Genomic DNA, 13,749 nt, shown 5'->3' on the forward strand with positions numbered 1-13,749 from the left:
CGGCACGGCCACATCGGCGCCAAGGAGGGGGTGGTGGTGTGCCTGTGGGGGAGCGTGCGGATCCCTATGAACATGCTTCTGATGGTTCTTGCGACAACATGAGATAAAACAAGGTTACTTAAATCCGCATGTGGGAGGAGAAACTGCTGTTGGGATTCCGGTGAAAGCTGCATTGGAGCAGAGTATGTGCAAAAAAAGCAATCATGATGCACGGGTAAGTCCTCCTGCTCATTTCTGAACAATAAACAGTCATGATGCGCTCTTCGCTGCTGATATTCTACAATTAAGAGAGTTGCAATTCCTGGCATGATCATATGTGTACGCAATGTAAATATATACGAGGTGACGTAGCAGGAGTAGAAAAGGTGCAGCTCAAAGTGAGTGCACCTGTATAATTTCCTAGAATTATTTTCTTCTCAGAAGTTACTATCTTCTCAATATGTATAATAGGACTGTAAATTTTGAGAAGTAGAAATTCAAATTTAATACCAGTGTTATAACTTAGGAGAGGCTCATGTGGACCAACTGTTTTTTTTCAGCCCATGGGTGATTGTCGGCAAGATCAAGGCGTACCACCCCTCTGCACCCTGCTATATTGCAAGTCCTGAAAAGCCTTCTAGATAACAGTAGCAGCATTGTGAAGGAGGGGCAAGAGTTTTCTGTTCCTCTTATTTGGAGGTTCACTTTGAAAGAGAACAGCTTGGTCACAACCCGCATGATGAGCCAACTAAGAAGACTCATTTGATCTTCTGGTTTACTTTTCTTCCTTAATCCCACATTAATCTATTGAATAGTACTTTTGATGGATTCGCAAGGCTATGGAGAATCAATGAATTAATATCTTTTGAGGTTAGATTCCTGATGCGCTTAGCTAGATAAACTATCTTTTTAGTACATGTTGATCAATGAATTAATATTGTGTATTGATGAATAAAATAATATGAATATTGTCATGTTTGGCATTTCATCTCTCCATGCTCTCCCAAGTGTGGCCTCCTCCCTTGATTTAATTTATTATGTAATAAGATTTCACCTGGTGGTATGCTATTTGAGCTAATGTGATGGAATTAAAGAGGTTGAACTCAGCAGTCAAGTATTACTAGCAAACGACATCAGTTCAGCTACATGTATTGGCCATTTGTTAGTCAAGCATACTAACAAGTAGTATCATGATTAGTTCATGAAGGTAAAGGCTTTGTATAGGGGGTTAAGGAATTTTGGAGGTAATTTACACATAGTTGAGTTGACCAAGGCCCAGTTCTTTTGCCAGTATCTGGGATTCTCCCAGAATCAGACCCCTACTCAGCTTCTCCCAGAATCTTTGAGCCCCATTTGTTTTTCAATCCTATCTAGTTAGGGTCTAATTAGACAGGATTTTAAAACAAATGGGGCTTAAAGATTCTGGGAGAAGCTAGGTAGGGGTCGGATTCTGGGAGAATCCCCAGATTCTCGCAAAAGAACTGGGTCCAATTGTTGGCTGGAGTAGGAGGATGAAGACAACATTGGGCTCCTATGCATTGCCTCGAGGGCCTTCTCGACCTCCCTTGGCGTCCAGTAGGGCGCGCGCGTGTCCTGGAGTCTGTGCCGTCTGTTGGGGCATCATGGTGATGGTGGACAACGCACAAAGAGGTGGATCCCTGGCAGGATAGTATACAATTTTTGTGCATGCACTGTCATGTCGATGTGCATTTGCATGACAATGAAATCTACTTTTTCTTCCGTTGCAACGCACGGGCAATTTTTTTAGTATATATAAAAAGTATTATTGATTTACCAGAAAAAAGTAAATATTTTAGAAAATCCCACAATAATCAGAAATATCCAGCCATTAATTTGGTGGACCATCTTTTAGTCAGCAAATCTCAACCAATAGATATTTTCAGAAGTTAAATTACCCACGCTTGCCACTAGTAATTGTCTCTCCTTTCCGAAAATCCATCTCTGCACCCGAGCTCATCTGCACCCGAGCTGATGAAAAAAAAAGAAAAGCAATACTAGAAAAAATTCACAAAATTCCAAAAAAAAAATGTGCGGTAGACAATTTGATGCGTGGGGTCTGCTTCAATTTTTGAATTATTTGAACATCTGAGGAGCTCTCACCTGACAAATTGGGGTCTGTAAAAATGTTTACCGTTCATGTACTGTTTTGGCTTGATTTGTCTTTTTTGCTGAGAGTTGCTCACATGTCCAAATGACTTGAAATTTGGAACGGGCCTCGTGCATCAAATTGTCCACCGCACAATTGTTTTTGGATTTTTTTTGAATTTTTACGAATTTCTTTCTAACCGGGTGCAAATGAGTCTCGACACCAAAACGCCCTACTCTCTCCTTTCCTCTAACCTAATTTGATGATCCGATAAAAAAAACATCTCTCTCTATCTCTTACCTTTTTTGTGGGGACTCTATCTCTATCTCTACCTAATCTATACCTACTAATAAAAAAATAGTTATTCTTAGTTCGTCATGCTATTTTGTAGAAAACCCCCTGATGTTTCTGACATTAAACCCGTAGTACGTATCAAATGTTTTTTTTAAATACTCATATCTTTTTAACCATAACTCTAAATTTAACATATTATATATGGAATTTGATTAGAAAATTATGTAGAATCTAAATATGATGTTATTTTACTACTATGTAGGCTGCAATCTTAAACAATAATGCATTATCCGCCTTTTTTTCATACCGATATTGGGGATGAACACCTTAGCAAAATCAGGATTGGACATCAGATTGAAGATAAATTTGTTAGAGACACCCAATAAATAAGGACATGCATGACAAGAAATAAAGGACTCAATAAAGATGGGATGTCCACTATAAAATAAATAAAAGAGGAAATGCATAGGAGATCCAATAAAGATGAGATGTTGCGCTATTCTCCTATATATAAGAAGAATAAAATAAGACATGCATGACAAAACATAAAATAAAAGACAAGTCTGATAAGAATAAATAGTGATGACATATGATATATATGGCAAGAAATAGTGATGAAATAGGGGCGCAAGTGCCTGCGTCAACAGGAGACCATAAAAAATGTTCTTTTCTAGACAAAAAATCTCTCTTTATGATTAAAAAATCCTGTATCTCTTTAACAACATTTTTTACTCTTCACGTGTTTAAGAAATAGCTACAAATTCTCAGGTACATTTTTTGCAAACTAAAAGCGTGTGGTATTTTTTTTCTTCCGTTGCAACGCACAAACCTTTTTGCTAGTAATAATAAAGCAAATAGTGCTTTTGACCGTCCATCCGTCATGAAAATTGGTCTCGAAGTTGTTACCCATCATGCCACCCATAAGTTCGAAAAAACGAATCGTTTTTTCCTCTACACGCGACCGGCAGCTTCAATAAAGTTAAATCGCACCAAATAACGAAAGGATTGACACAGCCCAGTGGATAGAGGATCCTGCTTCATTCCGTGAGACGCAGGTTTGAGTCACCCTTCTCCCGTATTTCTTTTTTTCTAATATTCATATCTTTTAAACCACAACTTCAAATTCAACATGTTATATATAAAAACCCCTCAGAAAAATGTGTATATTAAAAAAACGCTATTATCTTGCACGTTAAACATTTCTAAATCATATTTAGCATGCAACTTTACTCAATATCTTCCTTAGATGTGGTATTTCAGAAATGTCAATTTTATATGATTTACCCCATTTAAACTGAGTAGATGTGATAGTTTGTTACTTTCACAAAAACTATTATTGGAACCCACAGGGGCTGATGATTGCTACCAGCTATTAAGCACCCTCTCTATTTCATACAGTGCACAATAAACAACTCATATAGGATGACTTATAGTAAACTGTTGATACGAGATTTATGTAAACTAGTGGCTTAACGTTGATTTTCATATTTGTGTAACATCACTTATCATGTTGTTTGTCGTGTGGCATCGTGAAAGATTTTTAAGAGATTTATTGATGTCCTCGGTGTGTGCACGAGGGATGATTCTTTTTTCTCCCGTTACAACGCACAGGCATGTTTGCTAGTTTCTCTAATCTAGTCAATCTCTCCTTCCTTCTAACCAAATCTCTCTCTAGCACGGGCTTGCAAGTAGGGAGATATACGATCATCGCTGCCGAAAAGATCAATCCATTAATTGGCACGTCCAGTGCCCCAATGACAACGAGCACTGCCGCCGGGCCGGGGCTGACGTCTTGCGGCAACTCGGCAAGGCCACGCGGATGCAGGACGACGCGGCCGGCTCGCTACACCCACGAAGCACCATGAGCCGCCGCCCAAGCCTTGTGAGCTTGCTAAACTATTACAACGGTTTAGCGTTCCTGGAGCGTTACGGCACAGAGGGTAATGGCCACACTGTGGACCCGGTGAGCCGGCCGGTGGGAGACGTCCATCGGTCCATGCATGGCATGCACAAGCAAGAAGTGCTGATGCATTAAGCCTAGCTGAGCTACTCTCCTGGTACGTTCGTCTCCATTAATCACTTGGATTCTGAGTACATCTTTTCAATAAATAGTGACTTTTGTTGGCATAAAGTGAAGCATCAAGAGGATACATAATTTATTATGCACACATCCGGTCTTCGCATAACTAGATACACACATCCCACACCAACACATACAAAAAGCACGCGGACAACTAGCAACGTCATATGAGACCAAAGCTATCCGTAGATGATAAAAAAAAGGGAAATATTAACGCCCACATGTGTGGGCGTTGACCATCTTGACCACACGCATTCATCATCGTCCAGTACTATATGCACGAATCTTGACACAATCTGGCTGATTTTTTTGTGCCACATAGGACAAGGCGTGTGTGTGGTGTGTGACATAGTTCGCCCACACATCCGTTTTATCACACGGAGGGGGCGGTGTGTGGGCGTTTAGCAGTTCACCCACACACCAGTTTTCAGTCACGCACAAGGGTTGGTGTGTAGGCGTTTGCCATCTCGCCCACACGTCCGCCTCCTCTCCCACACCCAAGCTGCCAGTTGCCATGCGTTTTGCAGTGTACATGGCAACTGCCCTAGTGTGATTGCAAGCAGATGGCAACTCTCTCCTTTTTTTACTCGAACATGTCAGTTGCCATATGTTTTGCATGGTACATGGCAAACTGCTCTAGCGTGCACGTAAGCAGATGGCAACTCTTTTTTTTTACATGGCAACTGCCCTAACGTGCTTGTGAGCACATGACAACTCTCTCTTTTACCCGAACATGTTTTTTTGCCATGCCATTTTTTCAGTGCTACATGGCAACTGCCTAGTGTTAGTAGGTGGCAACTCCTAAAATTTTGAAATCATGGCAACTGCAGTAGACCAGACCACACATGGCAACAACTGTAGTTATCCAAAAAATGGCAATCTGGAACTTTGACCTGAGATGGCAACTGCAGTTGAGCAGACATGGCAACTGTAGTTGTCCGACATGGCAACCGTAGTTCAGCGACATGGCAACTGCACTTAAACGAACATAGATGAGGGTCCGACCCATGGCAACTGCGTGCGCGCGGTAAAGTGTCACGTGGGGCGTGCGGGACCACGAGGTACGAGGCCTGACGTACCGGGCGCGTGAGCGTTATCTATTTTTGCCCACACGCACGCGTGTAAGAGGGTCCGGGAGGGAAAAAAAAGAGGCGTGTGGGTGCTAGTTGTTTTGCCCACACACAAGCGTGTGGGCTGGTCCTCTTAGGCACCACACAGAACATGTGGGCGGATTCCTTAACGCCCACACGTGTGGCAGTTATCGGGACCCAAAAAAAGAAAAAAGTCTCAAGGCGACCAGTTTAACGATCGACAAACTATAACAATGACCATATCCGCACAAATCATCTCATGACATCACAGAAATGACGAGATTTTTCAATAACAACTCCTTCAGGAAGGGAGCAACACTCAAACATTGCCGTCATTGAATTCAACCATCAATGCTTGAATCTAGGTTTTCACCATGAAAATTCAATCCGAACATATTCAAGCAATGCCTTCAACAAGGTAATGAATCATCATTGTCAAGTATAACCAGCTCGGGTTAGACCTAGGTTTTCACCTCAGAGCTCGAGATCGAGTGCCCGAGTACATCTGCATCACATTCAATGACTTCCTTTGATACCGAACCAAACAAACTGGTTAGTTTAGTTACTTGTTATCTATTTGGTTTCTAGTACATCGCCAACCGTTGGAGCCTCGCTTTGTTGGTACTTAGAGCATCTCCAGCCACGCCCCCAACAGCCCTTTCCCCAGGCTTCTTTTAGCGCCGACACCCAAAAATTGGCCCAGTCGCGCCCCTAGGAGCATGTTTTTTGTCGGTTTGGGCCGAAACTGGCGCCGGCGGATCCAGGCCAAACACAGCGTGCTGGGGGGCGCCCGGGGGCGTCGGGGTAATCGATTTTGGTGTGAAAGAATGGAGGGCCCGCGAGTCAGCGACCCACGCGCCTCGTCGTCCTCATTGCCTCGGTTCCCGTAGGGAATCAATGCCAAGGCTGCCGCACCACCTCCCGCCACGCATACACACGGTGCCCACCCACTGGCCGCTATATAAGCAGCGCCTCCCCCTCGCATGTGGCCGCACCCCGCCCACAACTGCCGAGCTCTCTCCCCGTATGCCGACGCCACCGATGATCCTCCCCTCTCTTCCCTTTTCCCAGCCGCGATGATGGGCGAGAGGTTCCCCGAGGATGGGGCGGCGACCAATGGCTTCGGCCGCCACTCATTGCATGAGTGGGGAGCCTACCTGCTGTTCGAAGCCAACGCCCTGGCGCCTCCCGACATGCGCGTGCCGGGGCGGTGGAAGCTCAGCGCCGGTGGCGTCCCCATTCCCCCGCTGCCAGACGTCACCGCGCACACTGACTACTTAGTCGACGAGGTCGACCGCGTGCGGGCGTCGTTGACGGAGGAGAAGCAGGCCCTCCCGCAGTACACTGCCGGCAACCACGAGGCATGGGCGGCGTACTTCTAGCGCCGGCAGGCGGAGCGGCTGGGCTCCACCAACGGGGCGTCGGTGGTGCGGGGGACCAAGAACAACGAGGGCCGCCGCCAGTGGTGGGGCGCCCCCGGCCGCACTCTCCACACCGTCCTCTAGCACCTCGAGGGCGGCAACGATCCGCCGTTGACGTACCCTGCCGCCCCGGTCCCCCGCCGGAGCGGTGGCCAATGGATGCCGAGGAGGGCCGGCTCCTCTTCCTCATCCTCCCGCTCCTCCTCCCACTCCTCCGGCTCGTCAGCGTTGTTCGGCGTCAAGGTCGAGCCCGTGGTAACCGCAGAGATGCCGTTCGGCAGGCGCACCCGCAGCGCCGGCATCGTCATCCACGAGGGCGGGCACACCTCCTCCTCGGCTCCTCCCCGCTTCGTCAAGACGAAGTCGGGGTCGGGGCTCGCCATCATGAAGATGGAGCCAGGGCTCGCCGTCGTGAAGGCAGAGCCAGGGCTCAACGACGCGGCGGCCTTGAAGTGGGCGCGCGAAGACTGGGGCGGACGGAGCTGGAGCGCCAGTGCCGCGCCTTTGAGCAGTTCGCCGCTCGGTGCCGTGGCCGCAACGAGAGAGACATTGTCGTCCTCGACGACGACAGCGACGAGACGCACCGCCGCCGCCGGTCCGCCAGGGCGACCCCGGGCAGGGGTCCAGCAGCGGCGTACGCATGAAGGAGGAGAAGGACGACGACGACGGCGCGATGGTGGCGACGACGGCGACTTTGCCTCTCTCAGAGCGTTATTCGGCCTGTAGTCGCGGCCTCTTTGTTTTTTTCTAAGTATTTTATCTATGTAAAAACCTATTTCAGTTTGCCGAGGTAGTGCACTGTTTCGCCGAATATTTGTCCCATTCGCTGAATTTTAGTCAAATAAATGTTCAAAAAAGTTAAAACCAGGCGCCTGGGGCCGACCCTAGGGGCGTCGGCTGGGAAACCGATCGGCCCCAGGCCGATTTTAGCGCCGGTTTGCCCCCAGGCGGCAATTTTTCGAGCCGCCTGGAGGGCCAACAGCTGGAGATGGAGATGCTCTTAGAGCAACTCCAGCGGAGTTTCGAAAACCGGAACATCCATAATCATTATAGAGTACGCTTCAAATAATTTACGGAGACTCCAGAGGCAACGTGCAAACTCAGAGTCTTTATATTTGATGTCATCCTAATTGTGTGATCCACTCGTCAATAGGACATTCCTTTCTTTTTTCACCTCAAAGTCATCCCACGTGAGGTAGGTTAGGGGTCACCCAAAGTTTCCTTCGCACCACACGATACATGGAACTGCCATATAGAGCGAGCTCCAAATGGCAGCCTTGAGACGCCATGTATGGTGACAAGGAGCCCATATATGAAGGTTGTTTCATAAATTATGGCCATCCTAACAGGATGGTGACAAACTATTTGACCAACATTTTTATAAAAGCGGTTATTATGACAATCGGGCTAACATAACGACTCTGCTAGAGTTGATCTTATTGTTAAAGTATAAATGCATAACCCATCTTTTCCTATCAATTTGAGCTTTTGGGTGAACTGTCTAGTGCGTGCAGTTCTACGTGGTATCGAAGCAAGAGGTATTGAGTTCAAGACCTGACTGACGCAATTTAAAATAAACAATAAAAAGGAAAATTACAGCCCACTTCCGATCCATGTTTATGGTGAGAGACCGGTGCGCAGAGGCGAAACCAGGATTTCCCAAAGCCTAGGGCTAAAACTAAGTGGCTACAAAAATAAACAGCCAAGAGTAGTGTACCACATGTAACAATGCATGTCAAAAATATACTACATATTTACATTTTGTAGGAAATATAAAATCTGTGATTAAAACAAGAGAAAATTCATAAATACATGTAAATAGCTTAACAAAGCGCAGCATTGCACAAGCTGGTAATAAATTAATGAAGACTTGATTAATTTTATCCCATTGAAAATAAGAACATAATATACCATTATCACCAAGTGTGTAGTTAGGACAGTATGTACTATGTCCGAGTCCTCTTCGTCTTGGATTCTAATTTCCTGTTGACAACAAAATAAAATTGAATGAAGTTGTACAGTTAATCAAAATAAAATTGACTTTAGTTGTAAAATATAACAATACCAAACTATGATACAGAAGAACTAGGGAAAATAAGTCAGATGATACATGGTAGAAACTATCTGTTCAGGCATTGTATAAACTGGGAATGTATCCCGTGCACCTACACTTGTGGTGCTACCGGTGCACCGGATGCTATAGAATATTTTTAAAAATCTGAAAAAATTCTAGCACGTTAACGCAACATCAATGTATGATGTCACAAAAAATCGTATACAAATTCAAAATATTTTTTGAGATACAAAAATGACAAATTTGCCATCCGTGTTAAAATGGGCCAAATCTAAAGCCCAAGTTAATGTTATGTACTATTGAGTGTTGAATTTTTCATTTCTTTTCGAGTTATGTTTCGAATTTTGACTAGAAATTTTGTAACAACCTACATTAATGTTGTGTGAGTGTACTAATTTTGTAAAAACCGATCTATTAAAAAAACTCGCAGTTTCTGAAAAAACCATACAGTTTTCCGAAGAAAACCGGCGGCAGCGGCTACCTCCGACGGGTCCGCTCGAGCGGCGGCGGCGGGTCCGGTGGGCGATGGCGGTGGGGCTCCGGCGGGGTGGCGGTGGCGGCGGCGGCCGAGCGGCAGGGCAAGGCGGCGGCGGCTGGCGGCTAGGGTTTCGAGGCGGGCGGCTGAGCTGGCAGGTGGCCTCGGCCCCTTATAAAGGCCGGTCGGGCGGAGTCCTGGCCGGTTACGGCCCGGAGTCGGTTCACTTTTTTTTAAAATAATTCCTTGCAGAATAACAAATAAAAGAAATACAAAACAGACTCCAAAAATCCTGAAGTAAATTTTCCCCATCCTCTAAAAATAAGGTGGACCGGGTGAACATTTATTTGGGCCTCTAATGAAATTTTGAAAAACGCACATATTTCCTAATTCAAATAAAATAGCGATAAAACACAAAATAAAATCTTATTTGATTTTAATATTAAATCTCCAATATTTCTTTACTTTGGGAAAGTCATTTATTCCCTCTCTTATATTTTTATAAAAGAAATGTTCGAACATAAAATAATTAAAATCAAACGATCCTCTTTTCAAAATTTGAGAAAACTCAAATATGAAAATAACAAAATCCCCAACTCTCTCCGTGGGTCCTTGAGTTGCGTAGAAATTTATAGGATCAAGCCAAAATGCAATAAAATATGATATGCAATGATGATCTAATGTATAACATTCCAAATTGAAAATTTGGGATGTTACATCAGTCCCATCATGCATTTATCTATTTGGAAGGACACGGCCAGTAGTAGTCTAAGACAAAGCATGGATTGGATCTTGGGTTTTGCAAACTGAAATTTCAACAAATCTGCAGTCAATATACATACAAGCAAGAAATCGATGGAATTGACACTTTTGATATAGAAGAATAATGGTAGACAAATAGGAACCGATTTTAACATCTTGTACCGGCCTGTTGATCGAGAAATGACGATCTGCAGTCAGTAGAGTAGATCATGTGTTTATCTTCTATCTTTGCATATTCGTGTTAAAGAGAGAAGGACAAGAAATGATAATGCAGGTAAAAGAAATAATTTTATTGTAGGTGACCAGAAAATAACATTATTCTGTTCTATACTAAGAAAATACTAATCAAGCAAACAATGGTAGAACATATCCAAGTATGGAGCGAAAACCTGTGAGAAAAATGTGAGTGCAAGCATTAGCCATAGGCTCCTTGTTCTTTTTTTGCACCTTTGCAAATTAAACACCACCTTCACTAACATACACCTACCAATACATGAGTTCTCTGTATCACACTTCTTACCATCATCACAACACTCAATATTGAGTATGCATAAGTGTAATTCTCAAACAACAAGAGCAAATTTTACTGGCCATGAATTGCTTCCATCATGTGAGCATGTAGCCTCACATGAGCATGATATATGTTACTTGAACAACTGGGATGGAAGGGGGAAATATTTCAAATCAGAATCCCAAAACGGCAAGAAACAACATTACAAAGCCAGATAACCCATTTTACCTCACAAGGTACGTTCAGAAAAACATACTTCGTCATCTTGAAGTGGTCCTGCGCTATAGCACATTGGTGAACACCAAAGATAACTGAAGTTATATCTTGCCTTTCTGAGAGTTTGCGAAGACCTATAAAAGATGACACCTCATGCTATAATTTTGGAACAAAACGGTATAAAGCACTGCATGCTGACATTCTGTCGAACAGGTAGTGTCGACCATCATACTACTTGCTCTCTAAATTACTAAAAATCTAAGCAAAATTATGAAGGAGCCAAAGCGACAATCAGATTTCCATACATTGGTTTATCCACAAATGTAACATTATATGCTGTAAAAAACATAAAAATAGAAATGCTTATCTTTTCGTTCCTACAGAAATAGCACTAAATTTATGATGTGTTCTCACACCAGAAAAAATCCATGTACTACATGTTCGTGTTTCTTGAGTTATCACAAACTTTGACTACATTTTACTATAGATCATGCACACATACATGTATAGAAGAGAACAAACCTACTTTTAGGTTTCGAACGTTTGTAATAGGTGGAGTGAACCACACACTTCATAGAAGAATTGTCATGGAAATCTGTCACCTCTGTGTTGCCGTAGAGGCATTCCTAGAAACACCAAAACGACCAGCCACGCACCAAAAAGACCAGTTCAGCACCTTATATTTCCTAATGGGCATAACACAAGAATGAACATGAGTGGTGAGAAGCACAACACATTCAGCAGCAGCAGCAGCAATGTGAATACCATAACAATTTAGAGTTCTTCAGATCCGTATGGAATCTTCGACGGAGGGATAACTTCAATGCAAATATTCCAAGTACAAAGACAAAATAGTAAATTATCATAATCCACCTTGAGGCTGAAAATGTAGAATTGGTTAAAGAAAATCAGGGGAATTGTAGAATCAGTGTGTGCAATCCGAATTAAGAGACATTACCATAGGAGTAATCCAGGAGCTAATACTTAATCAGAAATAATTCCAATGCAATTATGCCAAAGTTGGAGAAATCGAAGGGCCACCATGTGAAGCACTCCAATCAAATTCCTCAGATCTTGCAACCTGTGTGTAAAAAATAGATCTATGATATATTTAAGAAACTCCACTGGAATCTAAATGGAACAATAATGCCCCGAAATGTTGGTACATTCATTCCTTTCTTAGTCATTTGCGGATATAAACTTAGAAATGTTGAACATACATAGAAGGGCATAGAGAGTTGTGAAGATCTTCTAAGCAGGGTAGAATATATGCTCAGGAATTCCTTGCTACAGTACCATTCTTCCTCAATGGTCTTTCAAAGGTGAACAGGGTAATGTGTGGTCAGTCTTGTATATGTAGAGGTAGAGCTCTATAACATTGGAAGTTGACAAAATAAAGGAAGAAAGTAATTATACGTACTGTTGAACTTGTTAGTATTGAAAAATTTCAAAATTAGTGACGATGATGAAGGTAATCACAAGCAGGGTGCGATCCCGACAGAGAAGCGCATGGTTTATTATTGTCCATCTTCTGTAAATAGGAATTTGTAACAAGAAACGTTAATGGATTGGATGCAGGAGCCCAACTATTTTGAAATAGTAGAACAATTTGGAATATTTATGCTTGAAAGCTGACAACTAAAATAGATGAAATCATTCAAAGTGAAGGTGTATAATGTACTGACGGTGACACATAGTTGCTCATTGGCCCAATTTCTTTCCTGCGTCAGTGGTATAATTATTAAGACAATAATTCATGGCCGATCTTACACTTTTTATACATTGTATATAGAAATCACTACTCAACATCTTGAATATAACGGGGAATTGATCGGGCCTGCACTGAATCTTGTATAGACGAAGAAAAAAGAGAGAGGGAGATGGCTGACCGGAGTACTGCGAATCTTGTACTGCTGCGACGGCACTGAATCTTGTATTGACCAGGACAGCACCGACAGTGGGTGTGCTGCTGCGGCCAGACCCCCCTGCGCCGGAGGTGCCGCTCGGCCGCTCGGCCGCCGGGGGCGTGCTGCTGCGACGTCGGGGTCGTGGCCCGCTGGCATGAAGGGTGGCGGCGACGCGTGAAGGGCCGCCCCGCTGGCGAGGCCGAGAAGGGCCTAGGCGAGAAGGGCCTGGGCGGCGGGGCGTGAAGGGCGTGGGCGAGCGGCGGGCGGCGACCGAGAAGGGCGGCGTCGGCGAAGGCCGGGAAGGGCGTGGGCGGTGGGGCGTGGCGGACGGCTGCTGGTTGCGAGAGGGGAGTGAACTGCTTGTTGCGAGAGGGGAGCGACGTGGTCGGAGAACGGTGTTAACCCAATGGCAATGATTGGTAAATAATTAAGTAATGGCAGTGGGGGTAATTACCATCAGATTGCAGGTTTCGATGGATAGGATGATTTGGTTCTCCGCCCTCTCTTTATTTTATCTCTACTCCTAATGGAGCAGTTGGTGAATAGTCCGCCGGTTATTTTTCGCTGGTTTTATTTCGTCCCACCATTTTCGCTGGTTTTTTTCCGTCCCATCACACCCTCCACGCTGGTTTTTTCTTGTTGGTTTTTCCCTCCGTATCGCTCGATCCAACTCCCTCTCCCTCGATCCCGTTTCTCCTATTCTCATGCCGCTCGGTCCTCTCCAGGGTTGGCCACCCACGCCGCCCTGCTCGCTGCTGCCCCTTCCTCTGCCTGCCTCGGCCGCCCGCGCCGCCCTACTCCGTTGCTGACACTTCCTTCGCCTGCCTCCGCC

The 13,749-nt window shown here is 44.4% G+C and overlaps 1 long non-coding RNA gene across 1 annotated transcript; it reads right to left on the reverse strand.

Moving 5' to 3' along the window:
- Positions 1-11,555: 11,555 nt before the first annotated feature.
- On the reverse strand, positions 11,556-12,327 carry LOC119367237. Its single transcript, XR_005176239.1, has 3 exons — positions 12,231-12,327; positions 11,776-12,091; positions 11,556-11,696 (listed from the first exon to the last, which is right to left on the reverse strand). It is a non-coding gene; the product is annotated as an uncharacterized LOC119367237 (long non-coding RNA).
- Positions 12,328-13,749: the final 1,422 nt, after the last annotated feature.

This window comes from Triticum dicoccoides, chromosome 2B, assembly GCF_002162155.2.
Source record: "Triticum dicoccoides isolate Atlit2015 ecotype Zavitan chromosome 2B, WEW_v2.0, whole genome shotgun sequence".
Taxonomy (NCBI): Eukaryota; Viridiplantae; Streptophyta; class Magnoliopsida; order Poales; family Poaceae; genus Triticum; species Triticum dicoccoides.